The following is a 25,095-nucleotide window of genomic DNA, read 5'->3' as shown; positions in this document are numbered from 1 at the left end:
TTGTGGACACACCACTCGTGTAAAACGTAAGTGCTTATTCACAATGGACATAAAACATAAGAAATACATAAGAGGTACCTAAGAATAATTTGTAAATTTGGGCAATTAGAAAATAATGTATGTGCCCATATAACTCGAATATGATTCTTCATGCCTTTTTGTACACAACAATTTTTTATGCCTTATGTCAAGCTTATGTCCATTGTGAATAAGCACTAAGATTTACACAGCTAATCCGTGATCCGTAACCTGTAGAGTGCGTTCACAATCAACGCCTACTATGAGGTGAAAAAAAAAACGATATTAGTTATCCACACAAGTGAGGAAGTGAAGATGCAAGTGATATTTAGTAAACGTGGTGAAGAGTTCTTTCTTTTAGAGGCTTTTAAATACATACTCTGAAAAAAGTACTAGGCACCAAACAAGATGTGAACTGATGTTGCAAATTGAAGAGCTGCAATGTCAAAATCTATGTAAACGCAAGTCGAAAAGTTTTATCACTTTTTCAGGTGCATTTTAAACGGAAGAGTCCATCGCCGCAATCCGGCCCTGTGCTATCACTGCCGCAATCCGGCCATCACCTTTCCAGGTACATTTTAAACGGGAGATTTAAAAGTTGACCATCGCCGCAATCCGGCTCTGCCCATCGCGGCAAGTCGCCCTGCCCCGAGGTGACCATTTTGTTAGCGGAAGCCGAGTGCAAGTGTAAGCAGTGATTATTAAAATAATATACTATAAAACAACAAATCATATATTTCTACGATGTTCCACATTTGTTAAAGTCAACTCGCAATGCATTTACTGATTATGACACCCCGGGTTTACGACCCCCGGTAAATTCAGAAGTATAGTGGGCTGCCTGATAACAGAATTTTACCCATTTTGTTGAAACTTTTGTTTATTTTTTTTCTTCCAATCTAATTTGTTTTTCCAAAAACTGAGACAGTAGCTCTATGAGATACGTTCTTCTGAATCCAATGCACTTTTTAAATAGTCTCTAAATAAAAAATTGAGCAAAAATAAGGGAAATTACTGAAAAACGTTATTAATTTTTTTTATAAAGAATGAAGCGATTTTTCAAAAAACTGAGATAGTAGTCCCGTGAGATACGTTAATGTTTAACAAAAAAATAACGGAAATCCGTTTAGCGAACTTTCTCATAGTACGAGATCCCACTGCATGATTTCTACGTTCATGTGTTTTTTAATCAAATTACAATTTTTATAGATAATTATGAGTAGAGAAATACGTTTCTGCCGGGTTGCCTATCAAAATATGGCCGCAAGTATTTTTTAATTAAAATTAAATAAATTATTTTTTTCCAAACAGTTTCGTTCACTTGTTTTTAAGATAAATTATAATTCCTTTCAAAGAGAGATGTGTAAAGAACTTGAAAAATTTTGGTTGCCCTTTCTCAGTTGTCATTTTTGCTCAATTAGATAGCGTCATTTTTATTTTAACCACCCATAATGCATCCTTATCTGATGCACGGTGTGGTGTCCTAACTCTCTCTCGCTCTTATCTATCTTTAACAGTTACCCCTATTTGCGGCCACTTTTCCATAAGCAACCGTATTCCATCGTGTAGAGAAAAAAAATAGCTTTAATTTGATATATAATTTATGAGGATACGTTATGAAGTTATAAATTAAACAGAGAGGTACATGTTTACACCCGGTTGCCAAGGGGTTGCGGCCAACTGAGAAATGGCAACCCAAACTTTTCAAGTTCTTTACACATCTCTCTTTGAAATGAATTATAATTTATGTAAAAAACAAGTGAACGAAACTGTTTGGAAAAAATTAATTAATTTAATTTTAATTAAAAAATACTTGCGGCCATATTTTGATAAGCAACCCTGCAGAAACATATTTCTCTATTCATAATTATCTATAATAATGGTGTTTTGATTAAAAAACAGATGAACGTAGAAATCATGCGGTGGGATCTTAGACTATCATTGCTTGGCCAACCACTAGGCAACAGACTTAACGCATGTGCTTTTTGTTTTGGTGTTAGGTGTTCAAATCGTGCTGCAATCAAAGTGGGGCAATTGAAATTGTAAGTTTTTCTTTTTCACATTTTGTTTGTTGTTGATTAGATTTTCCATTATAATTGTCACAAATAGTCGCCCACATGCACTAGTTTTTTTGCTTACTGTTGAGATTTACTGATTCCGAATGTAAAGCGTATAGCGCCATTTTTAGGTTATGTTAACTTTTTGCAAAATCGAAGTTTCTGCTGAACGTGTGTATTATTTATTCTGTTGTATTTTACAGAATGAACTGTGTCGATCAACAGACCGTTGTGTGTGGTTTTTGAGAGATGAGTCATCATTCAGGATTTGGTATTTTCATTCGAACAAAAGGAGACATCAGCTTGGGAAGTCACTAGAGAACATGTGAAACAATTAGGTAGAAACCCACCACTGAACGGTAAGTTTCTAAATGTTTAATTGTGGCTTTCTCAGAATGTAATAAATATGTTCAGTAAGTGTGTATGTATCTTATTATCGTAGTGTTTGTAAGAAACTACAGTCGAATGCAAAAAAAAGTAGACAAGAAGTTTTGTGTGTGTCTGCAATGAACATTTCTTGTAACTTAACAAATTGTATATTGAATTGTTATTGTTGGAAGTTACTTGATCTTGGTTTGAGAGCTGCAGAACTTCTGTTTCTTTTGAGAGGGTGCAGGTACCTGAACCATCCCTGTGTAGGAGGTGCGAGAACCTGACCCTAAAGTTAACATGCTGCCCCCATTGATGACCTCCCAGTCTAACTAAAAATACTGACAAATAAGAGATAACAACTTACTCATATACAATATGTAGTTCACCTTAAATTTATATTACAGGTAATTTCTGACCTGAACTGAACAAAAAGATAAGAAACTAACCTAACTACGCTAAAATAAAACACTTATTGAGTTTTTTTTTACAAGATTCTACGAAATGACCTTAAGTTGTCTACGTTATTGCTAAAACAGTTTGATTTATTTCATCAACGGTTAGATTTGTTTTATGTAGATTAAGTTTGAGTTAAGTAGCCTTATGTTGCGATATAAAATTGGATTGTGATCCAGCATCCAAAAGGGTTTTACATTTGATAAACTGGTTGGAAATATTCTTAATAAGCCCAATGGTTGTAGACAGAAGAACTGATTTGTTGTGCAAAAAAGCATGGGTACTTATTGGGTCATATGCATAAACCATTAGCAAATGCTTTTACTTGTATTAGTGAGAGCTAATGGACTCGATTAGATAGAAAAAGACAAATATACAGGGTGTTTTCGAAGTTGAGGTGTTCCTTTTAACCTTTGATAGTATGCGTTGTTCTAAAGAGTTTTAGCCAAAGTCACCTTAGTAAAATGTGTACGGCAATGAAGATACAATAAGTTGATTTTTTTGAAATTTTTGAAACCGGTCCTGCTCAAATTTGCGCTGATTTGTTAGAAATTAGAATTGACAAAAAAAATCAAATGAGCATGGACGTTAATCAAAAATACTGTCAGAGTTGTCATCTAATTAGTTGGAATGGCTTTATCATTAATGAGCTTACACATATGTTGCTAATGTATGGGCAATGTTATCACGTTATTAGAATGCATCTGCAGCGTCCAGAGAGTACACAGAGCGATTTCCAGAAAGACACCATCCTGGGCCACGTCAGTTATTAATCTAGGACAGCGGAGAAATAGACAGGACCGGACTCAAAATTTTAGAAAACAATAAAAATATACAATCAATTATCTCCCTTAATACAAACATTTTACTAAGAAGATTTAGGCTAAAATTCTTAAGAATAATGTATAGTATCTCGTGTTACAAGGAACCCCTCAACTTCGAAAACACCCTGTATAGTATAAGCAAATGCTTATTCTTATGCATACTACCCATTGTGTCTATTTCAGTAGGTACTCGTACTTCTTCATTAACTACTTGTTCGCTATCTTACTGCAAGATGATGTAATGTCGCTGCTTGCGCTTTCGACAAAAATATTAATAATAATTATTTATAATTCGTAACTTATTGTTATTGAGAAGGTAGTTTACACACAATTTAAGATTATTAGCTTGTTTTCTACACTCAGTGATAAATAAATAAATAAAATTAGCAATTTAGAACATTAATAGATGGGGTGTTCATCCTTACATATACAGGGTGTTTTTGAAATGCGTGCACAAATTTTAACCACGAACTACTGGCTTCATGTAGAACTCGGAAAAAATATCTAAAAAATGCTATGTCAAAAAATAAAATGACATTTATTTTTTGAGCTACAATTTTTATAAATTGCTTTTAGTTTTCTACGTTGTCCTACAATCTCGTAGGTAAAATTTCAGCACATTTTAAAAATACAGCCTGTATATCTGGAAGAACTAAATTAAAATAATTCGGCGAAAACTGAAAGTGCTTTTTTGTATGAACTCAAGACCATAACTCATGATTCGAACGATGGCTATGCCTAATTCTTTTTTGGTTTTGTTTGTTAGGGTTTTGGATAAGTTTTCGGAAAAAAAAATTGGGACAGTTACCGGGTGAGATGAGTTTTATCGTCAGCACGATTAACCCTATTAAAAAATTAGTAAAAATTAAGAAACTTTTGGGTTACATTCCCTTGATATAAGACTTCAAATGTGTGTAATCAATTTTCACTTATCACTAAATTCAGAGCCATAAAATTTAAAAAATCGATTTTGAGCAAAACAAATTTTTTTTCGTACACGCTCATAATTCACAATTAATTCAAAGAACACATTTACGAAATTCGCATGAAAAGAAAATTATTCGTTTTTGAATTATTCCAATTTTAACAGTAAGAGCGAAAAATGACCAAGATTTACAACTGCAGTGTCATAAATAAATATCTCATTGTTGGGAACATCTGTTGACCACTTTTCTAGTAATTCTTAAGTCCCTAAAGGGTATCATAAATAACCTACGTCAACTTCTTTTGTGGAACTGACCGCCCAATTTAATAATAAATCATAGCTAAATTTTAGGCTTTAATATCAAATTCCGTTTATTTCAAAAACCGGTGATGTTTTCATGATTTCAATGACACCAAATTTTTCCTGAATGTTTGAAAGGACTCTCAGTGAAAAATTATGTAAATTAATGTAGCAGTTATTGAATTAAAACCAAATCTTTACCTGTTTATTAAAAAATTTTGAAATTTTTACAGACTGTTCTAGAGTGATACATAATCATTCCTGAATTTTTTGAGAATTTTAAATTGATTAGAAGTGGATGTTTTCGCACTGACGATAAAACTCATCTTACCCGGTACAAAAGAAAGTCGGAAAATTCGGACAAATTTAAAAAAATATAATTTTTGAATGCCTTCTCGATCATAACTGGCAATAGGAGCTACATATTTGCTTGATGCTTTTTTTTTTTGTTTTCAATTGAAACAAAATCTGGAAGATTTGAAGAAAAACCTGGAAAAACGCAATTCAGTAAATTAAAATAAAATTACATTTGCTTTTACTTTTGTGTTGTTTCGCGATCTGTCCAACAAATGTAGTACTATTGCGATCAAAAAATTTTGGACACTAATGTCATCGTGCTGTCATATATTCTAAAACGACCCTTATGTATTAATAACCTCAATTTTAATTGTGTCAATTTTGAAAATGTGAATGTCAGATTTACCGAGAAAATATTCAAAAAGTTGTAAAAATCAGACAAATGGAATAGAAGGAGGTTTTAATTAATAAAAAATACAAAAAAATTATATTTTAAACCGGTGTCAAATTGACAACAATTTCATCTTTCATGTGACAGTTTCAATAAAGCATGATTTAGAGTAATTTTTTTAATGTGACAGAAGTTTGATGTCCAAAATTTTATGATCGTAATAGTACATAGTTGTTTTATTTCTATTCCAATTTATTTGTCTACATGCACAAATGTTATTTGACAGCTGATTGTGAAATTGGGAATCAAACCAATCGGATTGTTTACTTGAACATCGATCTTGCAATCGAAATCGAAATGTAAATATTGGATGATTCAAAATAATTGTGGATAAATCTGGCAACTATGTACGAAAATTTATGTGGCAACTGTGTGGGTAGGATAGAGTTGACATTTCTTTGACAGTTCATAGTCGCGCAATTTTGAAAGTTGTCAAATCAATGTGTGATGAAATAAAAAAAAAATCAAATGCACGCTGATGAAATGTCATACAAATATCAACTCTATCCCATTCACACAGTTGCCACATAAATTTTTGTACATAGTTGCAATACTTATTCACAATCATTTTGAATCACCCAATAAAACTGCTTGAGATTCATTGTGATTTCAAATTTAATGGAAGAAAATAAATCATTTGTTTGGACATGAAATTCTGACTTAATTAAATTGTGACTTAAATTCTGGAACAAAACCGCATCACATTCCAGGCACATCACACATTTCCAGCATTTCAGCAGTGTAGAATACTGCCGATAGAATTCATCTCCCATGTAAAATTCCTCATTTTTACTTTGTTTACACATTTCCAATAGCTTTTCACAAAGTCAGATCACAATCACAAAAATTAGGTATTGAAATTTGGACAAGACAACGTCTGTCGGGTCAGCTAGTTGTAAATAAAACACAAAATACTTCTTATAATAAATGTTCAAAGTGATTGCCGTTATTGTTTAAGCAAGACTCAATACGGCGAAGATAACATTCTTTCACTCTACCTAGCAAAATTCTGTTATTGCGAATTACAGTGGCGGCATTTTCGACTCTCTTAATTCTTCGATTGTATTAATTTGAGTTGCATACACTAAACTTTTCATGTACCCCCAAAAAAAAATTCATAGGGGTTTAAGTCAGGTGACCTGGGGGGCCAAGCAACCGGACCGTTTCGTCCAATCCATCTCTCCGGAAAATTGTTGTTGAGCCATTCTCTCACAATTAATGCATAATGGCATGGAGCACCATCATCCAAGTACCAAATTCTTTCCCTAACTGCAAGTGGTAAATCTTCTAACAGCTCGTATAAAACATTATCCAAAAAATTCAGATATTCCACTCCATTAAGCCGTCGTGGCATAATGTGAGGCCCAAGAAGATGTCCATTTATGATTCCGGCCCACACATTTAGAGAAAATTCTCTTTGAAAGTTATGTTCTCTAATGGCGTAAGGGTTTTCATCGGCCCAGACGTGGGTGTTGCGTGTATTGAAAATACTTTCCCTGGTAAATCCCGCTTCATCGGTTGCCAACACAAATGATAGAAAATTACCTTGCGCACCAATCCTTGTAATCATCCATTCACAAAACTCTACTCTGCGAGGCAAATCGTCAGGTTGCAAGAACTGTACTTTCCTAACATGGTATGGATAGAGCTGCTGTTCTCGTAATATTTTCCAGACTGTAGAATGTGCTACACCACATCGTGCAGCCAGTCTCCGAGTACTAGTTCCAGGTTCAGCTGCAATAGTGTCTAAAACAGCTTCAATTTCCTCAACTCGATCTTGACGTTGTCTGCCGCGATCGTGAACTGCAGCTTTGAAAGTTCCATGTTCTCGAAGACGTTGTGTTTGTTGTACGTACAAATGTTCGAACATTTGGAGTCGGCCTATTAGGAAATCGTTCCCTGTAAATTCTCTGGGCTCGAGTAGCGTTTCCCTGCGCCTCTCCATAGGCTAACACAATAGGCGATTTTTCGCGAGTAACTATTTGATAAAAGTATGTTCTAAAATGATACTAATACATTTTCGCGAAGAAGAACATGCAAAAAGGTAACAGAGGGGAGGTGTTATGGCGTCACACATCTACGTCATTGATGTTACCTCAAACATACTTCAACTAACCGAGTAAGCGAGGCGGTTACAGGATTTACGAATGGTCTGTTCTGACAGTGGATTGTAGTGTGGGAAAACCGGCTTATAAAAGTAAGGTTATATGTTTAAATAAATAATAAAATAATATAATTTAGGTCTTCCAAATGAATTTTTACTATTTTCATCACAGTGTAGGGAACTAGCCCAAATGTTTGTCCAATTGGTAATAGGGTATCCTGAGTTGCCATATACCCTAAGAAAACTAGTAAAGATCTCTCGGGTTGTGTTGGAAAATTTCCACCCCCTGTTAACTTTTGTTCTGATGAAAATATTCAGACCATTTTTGGAACAAAGTTGGAAGATTTTTCAAACTATCGGATAGATTACAATTCAATATCCCAAACTGTCGCAAAATTAACGCATAATGTGCAAAAATGAAAATGTCGAAAAAATTAAAATTTATTTTATGTGTAGTGAGTAAGATATAAGTTAAACATATTCACTGATCATGAAAAGTAATTTTTGAAAAAAAAAACAGCAAATTATAATAAAACTTAACACCTGTGTATCTGTAAGACGAAGCCACCCCTTTGTTTGTGGTTCAATAACGTGTATTTCCACCTCTGGCTCTGATGACGGCCTGACATCTTCGTTGCATGCTTTCGATTTCAGCTCTAATATCGTTTTGGTCCAGATTTTCCCAAATTTCTACCAATCTGTTTCTTACTTCTGCTAGTGAATTTGGTCGCGGGTCTGAAGCTCTTAATCGTCTTCCTAACATGTCCCACACATGTTCAATTGGGTTTAAGTCCGGACTCCTTGCCGGCCATACCATGGTCGTAATATTGGTCTCTTCAAGGTAGTCGCGGACAATCCCAGCAATATGCGGGCGAGCATTATCGTGCATAAACACGAACTGATCTCCTATGAATGGGGCGAAGGGTATAACATGTGGTTCCACTATCGTTGTTACATATCCGTGCGCATAAAGTGCTCGTCCAGCTTTAACGACAAGTTCTGTACGCGCTTCTAATGATATGCCACCCCAGACAAGGACGGATCCTCCACCAAATTGCACTGTTCCGACAATATTACATGGTGCATATCTCTCACCCGAGCGTCTGTACACCCTTACTCGTCGATCATTGCTCACCAGAGAAAATCTGGATTCGTCGCTAAACAAAACACGACTCCATGAGGCGATGTCCCAGTCAACATGTTCTCTAGCAAATTCGAGTCGGGCCCTTCGATGTACTGGGGTCAGAAGCGGTCCCGTAGCTGGCACATATGGACGCAGTTCAGTTTACCGAAGACGCCTTCTTACTGTATCTTGGCTTATTCTGGTGTTATATCGTTCTAAAGGGCCCTATACACCTAGCGTTTTGTTTGCAGTACTTGTATGCGCATTCATGTTTCCAATACATATGATGATCACATACTACAGGATTTGATAAAACACATGTATAGTACTAACATTGTATTCATGCATGCTGTTAAGTGTGTGTCTAATATATGTTCTTGGTACTTTATTTTGTATGTAAAGACAAGTGGATTTTTTAATATTAAAAACTCGACCACACACCCAGGAGCTGTCACTTTCAGCAAACATGTGTGACGAGAACGTCAAGCTCGCTTGTGTTGCTGTAATAATAGCAGAATTAACTGATGAACAGCCGAAAAAGAAGAAACGTAAAGTGTGGTGTAAAGAGTGGCTATTGCAGAGAAGTAGATTATCACATATAGAATTAATAAAAGAGCTACGAAGTTCGTCTCAAGATTATTTTAACTACTTGAGGATGTCTGAAGACAACTTTATGATTTTGTTAGAAAAAGTTAGACCTCTTATCGAGAAAGAGGATACAGTTCTGAGGGCAGCTATTACAGCTGAAGAACGGTTAGCAGTAACAATTCGTTTTTTGGCCACTGGACGATCATATGAAGACCTTAAATTTTCTGCGATAATTTCTCCACAGGCACTTGGCAAAATTATTCCCGAAACGTGCAAAGCTATTTATTCAGTACTGAAGAATGAATACATGAAGGTAAACTGTTTATTATATCTTATTACAATGAATATTAGTATTACATAATGTTATCAGTATTATAATTATGAAGTTGAGTATATATTTTCGGCGAAGGAATATCCGGCGAAATTTGTTGTGGATAATAAACCATCGAGGGGGATGATAATGACGATGGTGTACGTGAGAGCAATTGTGAATCAGGTGAAAGAACATTTGGTATCATTTTGACAGTGTGAAGTGTTAATTGTCCAAGTTCTCCGTAGAACAACACTTCTGATATAATTTTCTCTGCTAATAGCTGCTGTTCGCGAGACATCACTTTCAGCTTAACAGCAACATTGCTACCAAATATTTCACACCGGTCATTGCTTTTGTTTTGAGTTAAAGTTTCACAGGCTAAACCAAGAAGTCTCTCCTTATTAGTTCTCTCCTCTTGTCCTGTATTTTTCCTTTTTAAACATCTTTTATTTGGTTTTATTTGGTTTGTCGTTGAGTGCTGAGTGAACGGATCGATTGATGGTTGATTTTCTTCGTTTTTATCACTCACCGTAGAGTCTTCTTCAAAATTTGCGATTTCCTGAAACATCATTTTTTATTTTAGTTTCCACGAACAGAACAGGAATGGTTAAAAATAGAGACGGATTTTCAAGAAGTTTGGAATTTTCCTCATTGCGTTGGATCGCTAGATGGCAAGCATATAAGAATCGTTCCACCACCAGGAAGCGGAAGCTACTTCTACAATTATAAAGGCTTTTTCAGCATTGTTCTCATGGCATGCGTAGATGCTAATTACAAATTTTTGATGGTAGATGTGGGTGTCAATGGACGAGTGTCGGATGGTGGTGTTATTGAACAAACAACGTTTTACAACAAACTACAAAATTCCAATTTAAAACTTCCTAACAGTGAACCTCTACCAAGGAGTAGAGATAATAGGGAGATTCTACGGGTCTTTCTAGGAGACGATGCATTTGCCTTGAGTAACAACATTATGAAACCCTTTAGTCATCGCACGCTGGCATATGAAGAAAACATTTTTAACTATAGATTGTCAAGGGCACGGCGGGTCGTCGAAAATGCTTTCGGAATATTATCTTCGCGTTTTAGAATTTTTCATACCGCCATTAATTTGAAGCCGGACAAGGTTGAGACAATAGTTTTAGTATGTTGTGCCCTACACAATTTTTTACGTGAAAATGCAAGAAGTACGTACTCCCCACCCCAACTCATCGATTCTGAAAACATTGAAAGTGGAACAATAATTGAAGGCGCATGGCGAACTGAATCTCAACATTTGGTACCACTAGAAATAACAAGAGGCAGAAATGCACCCTTGGAAGCAAAATCTATCAGAGATCATCTTAAACGATATTTTATGAATGAAGGAAAGGTATTATTTCAAGACCGAATGGTACAACACTAACTTAAAATTTTATAATACCCATTTCTATTATGCGTAAAAATGCAAATAAAATAGAAAGATACATACCTCCGTCGCATTATCCTCATTGTCGGAATCCATTGAACTTTTTCCTTTTCGTGGAGTTTCTTGGTCAACCGTAAAAGATAGCAAATCAAAATACCACAAATGTGGCTCGTAAACTTGTTCACTGGACATGCCGGAGTGTGTACAATCTTTCACTTTTTTTAACTCTCGCCGGAAAGCAGAACGCAGAGAATTAATTTTTCTGATCACCATGTCTCTATCAGCAGTAGGTTCAATTTCTTTTAGCTTACTTATCAATTTCTCGTAAGCCTCATTTCGCAGATTCCGGTTACTATAGTCCTTACTTTTAACTTTCCATAGACTCGGAGACAATCTAAAAAGTTATAAACGTGTATATACTATTAAATTATTATAAGTCAGCTAGGAAAATAAATTTTCATGTCTTTAATTCTGTGCTATCATTTCAAATAGGTACCTACTTAATTTCTTTTTGCTTTTTAATCAAAAGCAAAGAAACTGCTTAATCAATAAAACATACATACCTGTACAACTGTATAAACTCTTCGATGAATTTCCGACTATAATTTCTAATGTCACTCATCTTGATTTTTTACAAAAATCAGTCTTTGTTTCTCTAGAAACTGTATCGATGTTCACCGACTGAACTCGAAGTTAAGCCGCACCGCAAAAATATCAAACACGTTTGATAGACTTATATTTGTATGAACATACATCGCGAATCGGTCACTCACTATGATTTTACTAAATTTTGTTCGAGCAAACCATGTGCTGTCATACAAATTTTCACTCGTGTGTGGACAAGACTTGTATCTCATACAAATTTACGCAAACAAGTTTGACAAACATGCCAGAAAGTGTGTGTTGCTGACAAACTTGTATCACATACTTGCATGCGCAAGCAAGTCCTGCAAACAAAATGCTAGGTGTATAGGGCCCTTAAAAACCGAGTTTGTAGGATGGTGCTTGTAACGAATCTCGTTCTGAGCGCTTGCAATCGTAAAAAACGATCCTGATCGGCTGTTGTTGCTTTTCCACGACCCTGTCCTGGTCTTCGACTGTATCCTCCTGTCTCTCTGTACCTTCTTAGTATACGGGAAACCGTTGATTGGTTTATTCCTACGCGCTGGGCTATAAATGTTTGACTTCACCCTTCACCATGAAGTGTAACAACTGCTACGGCGTTATGTTGTGACATTTGCTCTTTCTGACGGTTCATATTGTAACATTATGCAAAAACAATTTCAGCGAGCCATAAACATCTCGAAAAATAAGCGAATGTTCAGCCAACTGAACTATAGAGAATAAGACAACGTACTTTTTTAGTCTTTATCAACAAACCGTTACAAGGTTTATCGAAAAAATTATCAAGAATGAGGTGAGGTATTGATAATAACTTATTGCCAATACATTTAAAACCTTCTTCACCAAATTTTCTTGAAATTGCAAATTATGCGTTAATTTTGCGGCGAAGTGTATTTTTCTAATTAAAAAATACCTGTCATTTTCTAAAACAAACCTCAATAATTTTTGAAACGTCACAAATACGCGCGAAACGTAACTATTGACTCTTATCTTACCATTTTTGCGAAACGTTACAGTTAGTTAGAAAAATGGAAGTGGGGTTAAAGTGAAATGGTGGGGAAGCAGTAACCTAACATAAATTACACAGTAACCATTTGTTACTCGCGAAAAATCGTTTGAAAATATGGGCATTTTTGCCTGTAAATGAGTGGTAGTCAGCGAAGTGTCAGTTTGACAAAAATTCATTATTAGGTACCTCATTGTAAAAATTGTCAGGGAAACAAATAAATTACGAATTACTTGTTGACTTGTAAACTTTACATAGAAGACTCGTTAATTTATGGGGGGTTAAATGTTAAAAATGGCATGAGTTTTCAGTGAAGTGGTACATAGAAATTTTGTTGCTCTTGGCAAGTTCTGTTACTGTTTAAAATTTGTGTACTTATTTTGAAAACACGTTGTATAAAAATTGAGGTTACGTAGAGATATTAGTATGCAGCATGTTAATAAAGTTAAAGGGGGTGTATCATGAAAATCGAAGTTGTAGAACAAAAATATCTAAGAACAAATTTTCAAACCGCATCTCTCTACGATGAACCGTTTTCGAGATACAGGAGATTATAAACGCCCATCAGGTACGTGTGACGTCACACCGACATCAGTCGCCAGCCATAATGTTTTCCTGAAATCGTCAAGAAAGTGGGTTATTTCAAGACGCAGTTGGATCTGGAAAGTGTCACTTTTCAAGCGATTTTTGCCTGCCGAGGCATTTTTACTTTGCAAGTAGATAGTGATTTTACTATAATGGTTATCGTTATAATACCTAGATGACTGTGCCCGACTTGATGCGATAGAATTTTATTTTAAAATTTTTAAAGAGCGATTTCAGAAAAAATGTAATACATTACGCAGCATGTAAGTGTCTACGCTTGACTCGGAGGCTTGAAGAAGTACTCGGACGCTTCGCATCCTCGTATTCTTCAAAACGCAAAGATATACATACTATTACTTCGTAGTGCGCAACGCTTTGCGGTTTTCGTTTAAGGTTATTTTGACTTTCGGTTTTGAACATAAATATACTGAAGCTGAAATTAAACTTATCGACGAAAATTGTCGAGGAATAAATTTAAAAAAAAATTATCGAAATACTTACTGAAAGGCTGAATAACATGAATTGATGCCACTGTGCAAATGCCTTGTGGACGGGGTGCGTTTGCTGCTGGGAAAACGATGTTATTTGTCAATTTAAATACGAAAATCTATGCATTACATGCATTTACATTGCACGATAGTTTTGATTATATAGTTTTAAATTTGGATACCTTAAATATGATCAGACACAGTACAATTTTAAAATATAAAACAAAGACTTAAAAAGAGAGATATCTGGAAGTAACTAATAAATTGTGGCGTTATTTAGATTACAACGTTTCAAAAGGATTGTAATTCCGGCATGCGTTGTTATAGTTGTCCCAGAACTGCAGCGATTTTATGGCAAGGCAATAGTAATTATTACGTCTATTGAGATGCCGATAAGCGACCTAAACAGATCCCTGTCAATCATCACTTTCGTTCTGTACCTGTCAGTTTACAGGGTAATATTCGAAGGAATTTACGATTAGGGGTTGACCCTGCGGTTTAAACCTATTGTTGGTGCCGTTAACGTTTATAAAATGGTACCCTGCCATAAAATCGCTGCAGCTCTGGGAGCACTATACACAAATTCGGGAACGCTTCTTAGAAGGGAATGGAAACACTGGTTTCAAAGAGCACGAAAAAAATGAACAACCATAAGTACATTAATATAATAATACAACGTGATCAAGAATGACTGAATCTGTTGGTAACAATGAAAATTTGAATGATTTTGGTACCACTGTTGTCAGCTTTGACAGAGTTGACAGATGAATTTGACGTTTACCACCAAAGGGTCATTATTGTAATACTCGTAGCATAAACATACCCGACATAACCAATTTTTTTTTTAATGTCGTGTCAAGTTAAAACATCCCGTCAATGCCAATTACGAAACAGAAAAACACCAATATTTTTCACTTGTTTCATTGCCAACAGAGCCAGTCATTGTTGATCACGCTGTATAATTATTCATAAATCATAATATTTACTTAACACATGTACCTAAGTAATGTCATTTAATAAGACCTATATTATTATGATAAAATAAATTTGGTAAAAAGGTTAGTTAATTTTTTGTTTATTTCACAAACCGGGACAAGTGTGTTTCTTTGGTTTCGGCTACGATTGGTTTCGTTATTTTATAAAAATATTTTATTGCTTTCAACTGTCATAAATTCTCATTTTGCTCCTTTGTAAACTGTCTCCTAACTGCTCTAAAGAAAAAAATAGCAGATAACCAACCGTTGCCCTAGACAACACATTCAAAGTGACATTTCTTGAAAAATTTGTCAACTGTCAAAAGCAAATGCGAAATCATTTTCAATAGGTTTGGAAGCTTTGGGGACGTCGTTTCAAACAATAAAAGTTTGTATGCAACTCGTTTCTGTGCAAATTGGGCTTTTCTAATTGCCCGAGAGGCCAGATTGAAATACGAGCGTAGCGAGGATTTTAAGGCCTCGAGGCCACAGAACCTCGTTGCATAAATAACTATTATGTTTCACTGAATCATTATTTGTTTTTTATACCTTGACAACGAGATATATTAAGTAGGCTATAATGCCCTAGGGCGTATAAATCATAATGCCCGCTCAAACAAGTCGTCATAGATACGAGCCACCGCAACTAGGAAATTTAGCAAAATCAAGTTCACAATTTATAAATTTTTTAAATGTTCACAAATTCAAATGCAATGAAACATAAAACGTTGTATGCACCACGGGCATTACTCGATGTTTATGCTCTCGGGCACCTTAAAAACTCTCGGGCCTGGCGGCCCCCGACCTTTTAAACTGGTTGCCCTCAAACATAAACATCTTCGTAATGCCCTTGATACATAAATAACTATTTAGGAATCCTGAAACAAACATTTTGCAAATTATTGCCATCACTGGATTTGTAATTCAACATATTATTTAGGAGATCGATTTTCCACTGGTAGCTCTTTTTTTCGTAAATATTTTTGAAGTGCCATTGTTTAGAAGAATTTGCAGTTTGATTAACGAGGGCGTAGCCCGAGTTAATCAAGCAAATAAGTGATAAAAAGAGACCTTCATAACGTGTTGTACACACTATTTTTTTGCATATTTAGAGAAGTTGAGAAATTTGGTCTAAAAGGATTTATGAAAAATTACAACAAAAAAAAAATAGGTATGCTTTGACAGTCATCTCCAAGGAGATGGAATAAAATGATACAAAAAAGTACTACTTTCCCTACGATTTTTCGTGTAAAAAAGTACTACTTTCACTACGATTTTGCGTGTAAAAAAGTGCCACTTTCATTACGATATGCAAAAATAGTTATTTTTGTATTAAGTGCGCAAAATGATTGTTTTTTGTTGGGGCATGAGAATGAGTTTTTGGTCGCGACTGTCAGGTTGAGACTTCAAACTCATTCGAATGCGCCAAAAAAACAATCTTTCGCACGAAATACAAACACTATTTTTTCTACAACCGCATTTTAAAATTTTTGAATTTTTTAATTTTTGTAAAATTTTCCTTGGATGCTAAAATATTTGTCAAAAAGTTTCCTTGGGTGCTAAAATATAACTATTTTAGCATCCAAGGAAACTTTTTGAATTGTTGAATTTATGTTGTTTCTTCATTCCATTATTTAACATTGAAAATAACCTATGATATTCAATTTGCCTTTTACTACTATGACAAAACCAGTTATAAACTTCTCTACCAAGAAAATCTACATTTGCTGAACTAGCAGCATTATTGAGAGAATGGGCAACACATCGCACAAGTTCTATATTAGGATTTAATTGTTGCAACCGGGAAAACAAGGAATTATTCACTCCAGTCAGAGCTGTACCACCATCTGTTCCTAAACCATTAGGATATTAATTTAATATCTAAGTGAACTTCACTTAAAAAATTTATCAGGATCTCATATAAGGAAGCACCTGTAGAAATTTCTACTTCCACAATTGCAAGAATATCTATGATGATTCTATTTATGATTCTATCGTATCTTGTACTAAAATATTTCACACATGGCCATATGTTTTATTGTAGAAATATCTGTAGACTCATCCACAATGAGTGAGTAATCTTTTTTGTTTAAATCTTCTAAAAGCATGCAAGGTGCGATTTATTTTTCTTATTGTTGCAGAACATTTTGTTCTGTGTAATTTTAAATTTTTTAAGGTTTCAGATGTCTTCTTTAAAAGTTCTGAGAGATGATCAATACTTCGAATTGAAATATGTACAGCTGTAAAAAATGCTAACTTTAAATCATTAGCCTTATCTTCATTTTTAATTATTTTAATCAACATAAGCAAATGTAAGGGTAAATTAATTGAACATAACAAAATAGAAAAGCTTGTGCAGAACCTATACCAGTAATTTAGATGTGTGCTTAAGAAAAAAACAATCACTACACATGCACTTTCCACATGCTTCGCATTTAGACCAAACTCGTGTGGTTTTTTTCTGGGCCACAATTCTGCCTTCTGTTTTTCCTATTTGTATGTAATAATTGTAACATCTTGCTCTTTTGGACATTTTCTTCAAACTGTGGGTACTTAACGTTGCGTCCCGTGGCTTTACTGTCAACATTTTACCAATAATGTGCTTTCTAAAGTCAGTTATTGACATCTTTTTTCGTGTTGTTGACATGTAAATTGATAGTCCATTTACCACAGCAGTGTTGAGCATGATATCAAATGCTATTTTGCGGTACCACTTAAGAGATCAAGTGGTACGAACTCAATTGATCTGAAAGATCAATAAACGATTTACCGGTATTATAATTTTGAAACACGTCTGGCTTAAACTTTTCGCCTCTTCGTTGAGCTACGGCTGTCATTGCGTCCAAATGCTTTGTACTCAACATGAGTACATCTCGACGATCTTTCCATTTCAAGACCATTATTCCATCATCATTTTGTTTAGCGATTGTTTCGCCCTTTTTCAGTTTTTTCTTAGAGACCTCGACGGGAGTGCCTTTTCTGTTTTGGCGAATAGTACCAACTAGATGAGTTTCATTATCTAATAATATCAGAGCAAGTGGTATGCTGGTATACCAGTTGTCGGTATACAAGGTATGTTCAAAATTTAAATAAGGTTGCATCAGCTCCATTACTACTTTAGTTGAAACTGCCATATCGGCAGCTGCCTCCTTTCCCGCGTATACTTTATATTGTAGTGTATAAAAGCCTTTTGCGCACAGTTTGAAAACTTTGATGCCATAGCGATGGCGTTTGTTTTGTATATACTGCCTAAAAAGGGTATCATTGATTCATCAATACAAAGAAATTGTTCGGGGATAACCACATTATTGAAGTTGGTTACCATCATGTCAATCAACGGTTGGACTTTGTATAGTCGGTCACCGGCCGGTGCAGCCAAATTGTCTGATAAATGAAATGTGCTAAGCAGCAACTCAAATCTATTTCTGGACATGTATTTTGGAATATTGCATTGATATATCCCATCCATTTTCCAATAGCAAGCAATAGAAGGCATTTGTACCAAACCCATCCAAAGCAGAATTCCTAAAAAGTTACGTATTTCTGATGCATCAGTTGGAGTCCATCTTTTAAGTCTAGCCTTTCGTTTTAAGTTCTTATTTTGAATTAGTTGTTGGGCATATCGATTTGTTTCGTTGACAATGAGGTTTATAACATCGTCGCCCACAAATAAAGAAAAAAACTGGTACGGAGTTGCATCTGGCATAGTTTGTAGAATATCAGGATTAAGTCCGATTGTTTCCTGGCTGGGGTTGTATACTAAATCACGAATAGAATTAATATTCGGAATATTCCAATTTTGAACATTAGCGGCAGACACCACTGTAGCGGTTGGTTGGTTCGTTTGGCCAACAATCGAGGAATCGGATGAATCAGAAGAAACAGAATTAACGTTGTCTGAAGATTCATCTAAAAAATCAGGGTCCGCGTCACTGTCGTCGAAATCGCTTCCAGAAGGCGTTTCGACTGTGTCATATACTCGTAATTCAAGAAGTCGTCGTTCCTCTGCTTTGTCCATTACAAAAACAAATAGGTACTGGGGTACCTAAGATTGTTTCAAAAACTTAGAAAATATGAATAAAAAGCAATAAAGAAACTCACCAACAGGTTATAAACTGATCACATTAAAAAAGCAACCATAAACCAGAGATAACGTACATAAACCACAAGTTAATTAAAATCAGCTGATCGCAGTCTAGTCTCGCAGGCCGCGTGTACCACATAGGTACTTTGGTGAAATTATGCAGCAGATAATGCGCAAGGTTATAACAAGTCACCTACTAGTGGAATAATTCCATAAATTTTGATTTGCTGGTTTAAATTCGATTCCCTCCAATGTACCGAAAAGCTCTTGTTAGGCGAGGCGTGTTATGACAGCGCAGTGTGTACCTGGAATGGTACTTATGGCAGTCAACCTGTTAATAAAATCTAATATAAGTAAATTTTTATTTTAAAATTACCAACAGATATAGATTTCTACAGAAAATTATATCTAACTGTGTGTAGGTGCCGCTGCGTTTCGGACTGTTTGTTTTGTTATTATATCAAATGGTTATTGTTGACAGTTGACAGACAAAACAAATTTTGTGTGTATAAAAATATTTGTATTTATTTGATTTAAATTTTAAAGCCATAATAATGGAACATGTGGAAGATCCAAGTGAAGAAGAGATAGAGTATTGTCCGCCGCCTGAAATTCAAGACAAAGCGCACGACGTTTCGCTTAATTTGCTACCGGAAAAATCAAGAGGTAAATACCAGCTTCAGTATACCGGGTGATTCAGATTGGTATTCGCGCCCCTATATCTTTTTTATTTGAAGAAAAAAGGATAGCAAACCATATATATTTGTAAATCGCTAATGAAACTGCAATAGATGACGTTGTCAAATCTTCTCTAGGATGACATATGTCAAAGTTAAGACAGTCAATTTTTTTTTTTTAAATAGTACATTATACATTTCTTAGTCTATTCTTGTAAAGCTTTTTTTTTACATTTGAATGTGTAAAAAATGTTGACACTTGCAACAGGAAACAATTGAGAAAAAAAATAAAATATGATTTAATTTATTCGAAAGTGTTATTTTCAAAAAAGAGCTAGTAAGCCATGGAGACAATTGAATTTTGACATTAATAGCGTCAATTATTAACGTACCTACATTTAAATAAATAACTATGATATAACATCTGGCTTCGAAACCTAACTTCTTCCTGACTATGCCGCTTTGAATGCATACACGATGAAAATATTTAGTTGAATTTTGATAGTGCATGAATGACATGATGAATCTTGGGAATCGAATTCGAATTATTCGAATATTTGAATAGGTGACTATGTAAAATTCGAATAAGTGTAAATTCTAATATTCGAATAAAGTAAATTCAGGATGGATCGGGTATTTCACTGTCAAATAATTTTATTTTTTGCCTATGTAATTCTTAAAATAGTGAGATGCAGGGAACCAACATAACGCGAATTTAGCATAGTAAATTCAGTATGGATTTGGTATTTCGTCCGAGTCTCAGTTTTCTGGCCGAGGCGCACCCGAGGCTTGAAAACAAACAAGGTCAAATCATTTTATTTTTTGGCTACGTGGTTGTCTTGTAAATAGTGACATGCAGGGAACCAACATAATGCCAATTTACAAATGTTAGGCTTACTAGCTCTTTTTAGAAAATAACGCTTTCGAATAAATTAAATCATATTTTATTATTTTTCTCGATTTTTTTCTGATGTGTCAACTTTTTTTACAGATTCAAATGTAGAAAAAAAAGCTTTACAAGAATAGGCTAAGAAATGTATAGTGTACTATTTAAAAAAAAAAGTTGACTGTCTTAACTTTGACATATGTCATCGTAGAGAAGATTTGACAACGTCATCTATTGTAGTTTTACAAGCGATTCAGAAATATATATGGTTTGCTGTACTTTCTTCTTAAAACAAAAAAGATGTAGGGCCGCGAATACCAAACTGAATCACCCGGTATAATTATTGCAGTCATGTTGTGTTTGTGTAGGAAGAAAAGTAACGTGTAAGCCTTGCCGGTAAAGTGATTTTTCCAGGCTTCAAGAAGTGTCCAGGCTCGCTAAAGCTCGCCTGTACATTTCTTTTTTCAGCCTGGAAAAATGTCACTTTACCGCCTAGGTCTACAATAATATTGTAGAATCAGAAAAAAATCGAGAAATAGTATATTATACTATATTATACTATTTCTCGATTTTTTTCTGATGTAAGTGTCAACTTTTTTTACACATTCAAATGTAGAAAAAAAAGCTTTACAAGAGTAGGCTAACAAATGTATAGTGTACTATTTTAAAAAAAGTTGACTGTTTTAACTTTGACATATGTCATCGTAGAGAAGATTTTACATCATTTATTGTAGTTTCACAAGCGATTTACAAATATATATGGTTTGCTATACTTTTTTCCTAAAACAAAAAAGATCTATGGGCGCGAATACCAATCTGAATCACCCGGTATATGGAAATACCCAAAAATTGTGGTAATAAATATTTCAATATCAATTGGCATTGAATCAAAAGCTGCCTTAGCACAATGATGTACAATATGAACATTACAACCAAGGCCAATAATATTTCGATTTAATTCATTTAAGTTTAGTTAACACATTTTCTTTACCTCTTCTTAGTAAACCTCCAAAATTGTTTTCATAATTTCTGTAGAAATTATATCAGCTGTTTCGCCCGTTATCTCGACAAAATTTAATACTTTGTTGTTAATAACAACATCCTCGTTGTACTCGTCATGAGTGCTGCCTATTGCAAAAATGTTCTTACCAAATTGTTTTAAAAGTGATTCTTGTAAATCATTCATAATTATCAAACAAAAATCTGAATTTTCAAAATGTTCCAAAGGCTCCCCTTGAGGTTTGTATAGTAACACAGGATTATTTTCTAGAGATTCACAGTCCTCCACCCAGATTGCTACACTAATAGCATCATTTTTATGATTTACCCCTTCCTTATTGTGGATGTTAAAGCTTCTTATAATATTGTCTATATCCTGATTAGTAAGTAAGTCAACTCGTTTTCTTTCAGTGCAGATATTGTTTCTTGTATCATCTAGGATTCTGAAAATTAAGGCTTTTGAATTACACAGGATGGGCTATGAGTTTTGTTTATTACCTTCCCGTTGATACACCTTCTCGTTGATACACCTTCTACTAATTTTGATGCAATCATTATTTTATCTGCATTGCTTATCCTTAAATGTTCAACATCTGTAGATAGAATGACCATAATGTGTAACAATTTTGTGAACGTCAAATTTGCTGTTCTTCCTTTTCACTGTAATTCTGCTAATGCAATTAAATCCCAACTTTGAGAATCCTTGTGTTTTAACGTTCCTTTTTCTGTTCACAATTTCTTTTGCATTTTTAGTAGTTCCTAAAATAAACGATACTTGATATGAAAAAGAAAAGTTTGTAACTTAATAATAATAATGAAAAATCTATAAGCCAGGCATAATTATATTAGTTTAATTTGAGTTTACTTTCATATAATTTATAACTAATGTACCACTTCTATTGCACACAAAATACTGCATTTCAAAAGAGGTATTCAACTTGTTCTTTCCAGCAAGGACAACACAGTTACAAAGTTCCCTCTGCTCCAAGTCATATTTCCATGATTGAAAACCTATTAAAAAAATATTGCAATGGGCATGAGAACTGTTGTTGGTGTTGTTAAAAACACTTGTTTTGCAAAGTGTAATGACTGATGTTGTGTAGGTAAGTACCTATACCTCGATAACAAATTTTGGGTACTGTTACGTTATTAAATTCTCTCTTCCTGTAGTAAAATTAAATTTCCCGACTTACGTTGGGGAAAATTTAAAATAACGCTTTTTGTGACTGATTGTCTCCAAAGTCCGGCACACACACGCACCCACAAACGTCTCGAGAGCAAGACGGTTAAAGAAAACAAGTGATGAATATCAAGCACGGTGGTACACCAGGTGTTAGACAGAAACTCGCATATAATTTACAAAGTTTAATACTCTACTACTGGTCATACAGCTTGGCAATTTACAATAAAGATAAGGATAACCTAGATGCCACAAACAAAAACTTGCCGAGTACCAGCTGACGCGTCTTTTTTGGCGAGGTCACTTCAGGTCTGATAACGTAACCTACGTAATAGAAAAATGCCAAAACGGCGGACTGGATAAGAGGACGCTGAAGGACCTTGCCAGATAGAATTTGTTCCTGGTCTTCGGGATCCTCGGCCAACAGGGTGGCGAAATGTGATCCGTTGACGCGTAGGGTCGTTGACCCTCGTGGAAGAAGCCTAGATCCGCCGCAGCGTACGGTTGGAGCTCCTCCTGGACGATTTTCCAGCCGCTTCGGTCTTCCTCCACGCGTTCGCCAACACCTGTTGCACTGGGATAACACCCCCTAATCTCCCCCCTTTGAGCACCAACACACACACACGGAACCGTCAACCGAGAACCTGTCGAGAACCCCCAAGATGGCGTCGGTTCCAGCTTTTATACCTTTTGCCCCTACTCTCGCAAATATGTCGCGGCCGGCACCGGAAGTCGGGGTCCGAGAGCCCGTTCCAAATTCCAATTTTTCTTCAACAATTTTCTGATTGTGTTCTTTTCGCAAATGATCACACAAGTCAACACTTTTTGGGTTTTGATTGACAGTTCAATTCGCACATGCGCACTCGTTGGAATATATTTCGGGTTTTAACGTCTCGTCTATTTTCCCGCTAGCGAACATATACGTCATATTCATAACAATTACCTTTAAGAAACATACATGTCATAACCATTATCTCTCAGAAACATATACGTTATAATTCTTATTTCTTTTAGGAGTTAGTTTAGGATATTTTACAAGTCTTTTCGACAATTTATTAATTCTGCAGGATATTTTACACAACTGACACCTTCTAACGTAAATTTGGTACATGAATACAATAGTTATTTACATTAGAGTACGGGATGTGAATTTTCCGGCACGACAACTGGTTTCGGGCACGATGGCGCAGCCGAGTGCCTGATTAGTTGGAGGGCCGGAAAATACGTCCCGTACGACATTTGTATTAGACTTTTCGGCTGACCAAAATATTAAATCTTTTAAAAATCAAGACTAATTTTATTGTAGAATTTGACATCGTCAATAAAGAATCGAATGCTGTGGAATCAATTCCTTGACGACCGTGACCGCTCATTTGTTTTTTTCCTAACAAATTATTTGCCGGCTAAATTTTCACGGTCGTGCTTCAAAATTTGATTTTGGTGTATTAATTGAGTGAAAAAAATGTCTAGTATATAATATAGAGTGAGTTAAATGTGACACCAGAGGCAGTACTATGGCGGACAATAAATTTAGGCCGGCAAATTTCTGACATTTCAAAAAAGTCAATGCAAGCGACCATTTATTGTCATTATAACTGATGCGTCAGTTTCGCAAACTGAAGGTTTTCAAGCTGTTTGGCGTTTCCTTTGCTTTTTTCGTAACTTACAGATCATGACGCACTAGCATAACTGATTTGTAGTAGCACTTCTCTCTGGTGCACTCTTCTTTTCCCAATTTTAATTTTCATTATCGCTGTCACGATGACAAGAATGACAAAAATCGAAAAGAAAATGTACTGTGTTGCAGCTACAGCTCAAACAATGGTGAGTTGTGTCACAAACTTCGATACAGTGCTTTAATCTACTTGAATTTTTAGCAGTTGCTTCCAATGTAACCATCCAACATCGAGAATTCCATCATCAGTACCGTAAGAGAAGCACCACAACATATTGACATTCAACCCAGAAGTAATAAAGCTGACAGTTACCAAATTGTTTCTGCATTGTTCTCTAAAGTGGAGAATTGTAACAATAATGTTTACAACTGTAATTTTACAAAATAAATTATGTTAATAATGTTGCAAAGTATTAAAATGTCTTGTACTTAACCACTACTTCCTGGTGAAAACGAATCATCTTTCTTCAGGTGAATACAAGATTTTGGGGTTAGAAGGTTTTGTTTATTTTTATTTTCCAGTTGCACTTTAGCACTAACAGCTAGTACTGGATAAAGTAGGTACACAAAACCATATATCAACTTCTGTGGTTTAGTTTTATTGTGCAATTTTGCAGATATTTATGAAATACCTGACAATTGTCAAACTTTTTGACATATACAGTTGCCAACCCAATAGGTTGT

At 35.1% G+C, this 25,095-nt stretch overlaps 2 long non-coding RNA genes across 5 annotated transcripts in view; both read left to right on the top strand.

The window, feature by feature from the left end:
* Window positions 1–25,095, top strand: part of LOC138137248 (uncharacterized) — a 240,020-nt gene that overhangs the window by 28,072 nt on the left and 186,853 nt on the right. The window lies entirely within an intron of this gene.
* LOC138137251 (uncharacterized) lies at window positions 1,965–24,812 on the top strand. 3 transcript variants are annotated; one of them, XR_011161659.1, is made up of 5 exons: window positions 1,965–2,060; window positions 2,279–2,434; window positions 19,541–22,659; window positions 22,727–24,560; window positions 24,614–24,812. It is a non-coding gene; the product is annotated as an uncharacterized lncRNA (long non-coding RNA). The 3 variants fall into 3 exon arrangements; XR_011161660.1 differs by having other exon boundaries at window positions 22,508–24,560; XR_011161658.1 differs by having other exon boundaries at window positions 19,541–24,560.

Source organism: Tenebrio molitor, chromosome 8 (assembly GCF_963966145.1).
Source record: "Tenebrio molitor chromosome 8, icTenMoli1.1, whole genome shotgun sequence".
Classification (NCBI taxonomy): domain Eukaryota; kingdom Metazoa; phylum Arthropoda; class Insecta; order Coleoptera; family Tenebrionidae; genus Tenebrio; species Tenebrio molitor.
The sequence above is the reverse complement of the archived record's forward strand: the minus strand, read 5'-3'. Positions and strand labels throughout refer to the sequence as shown.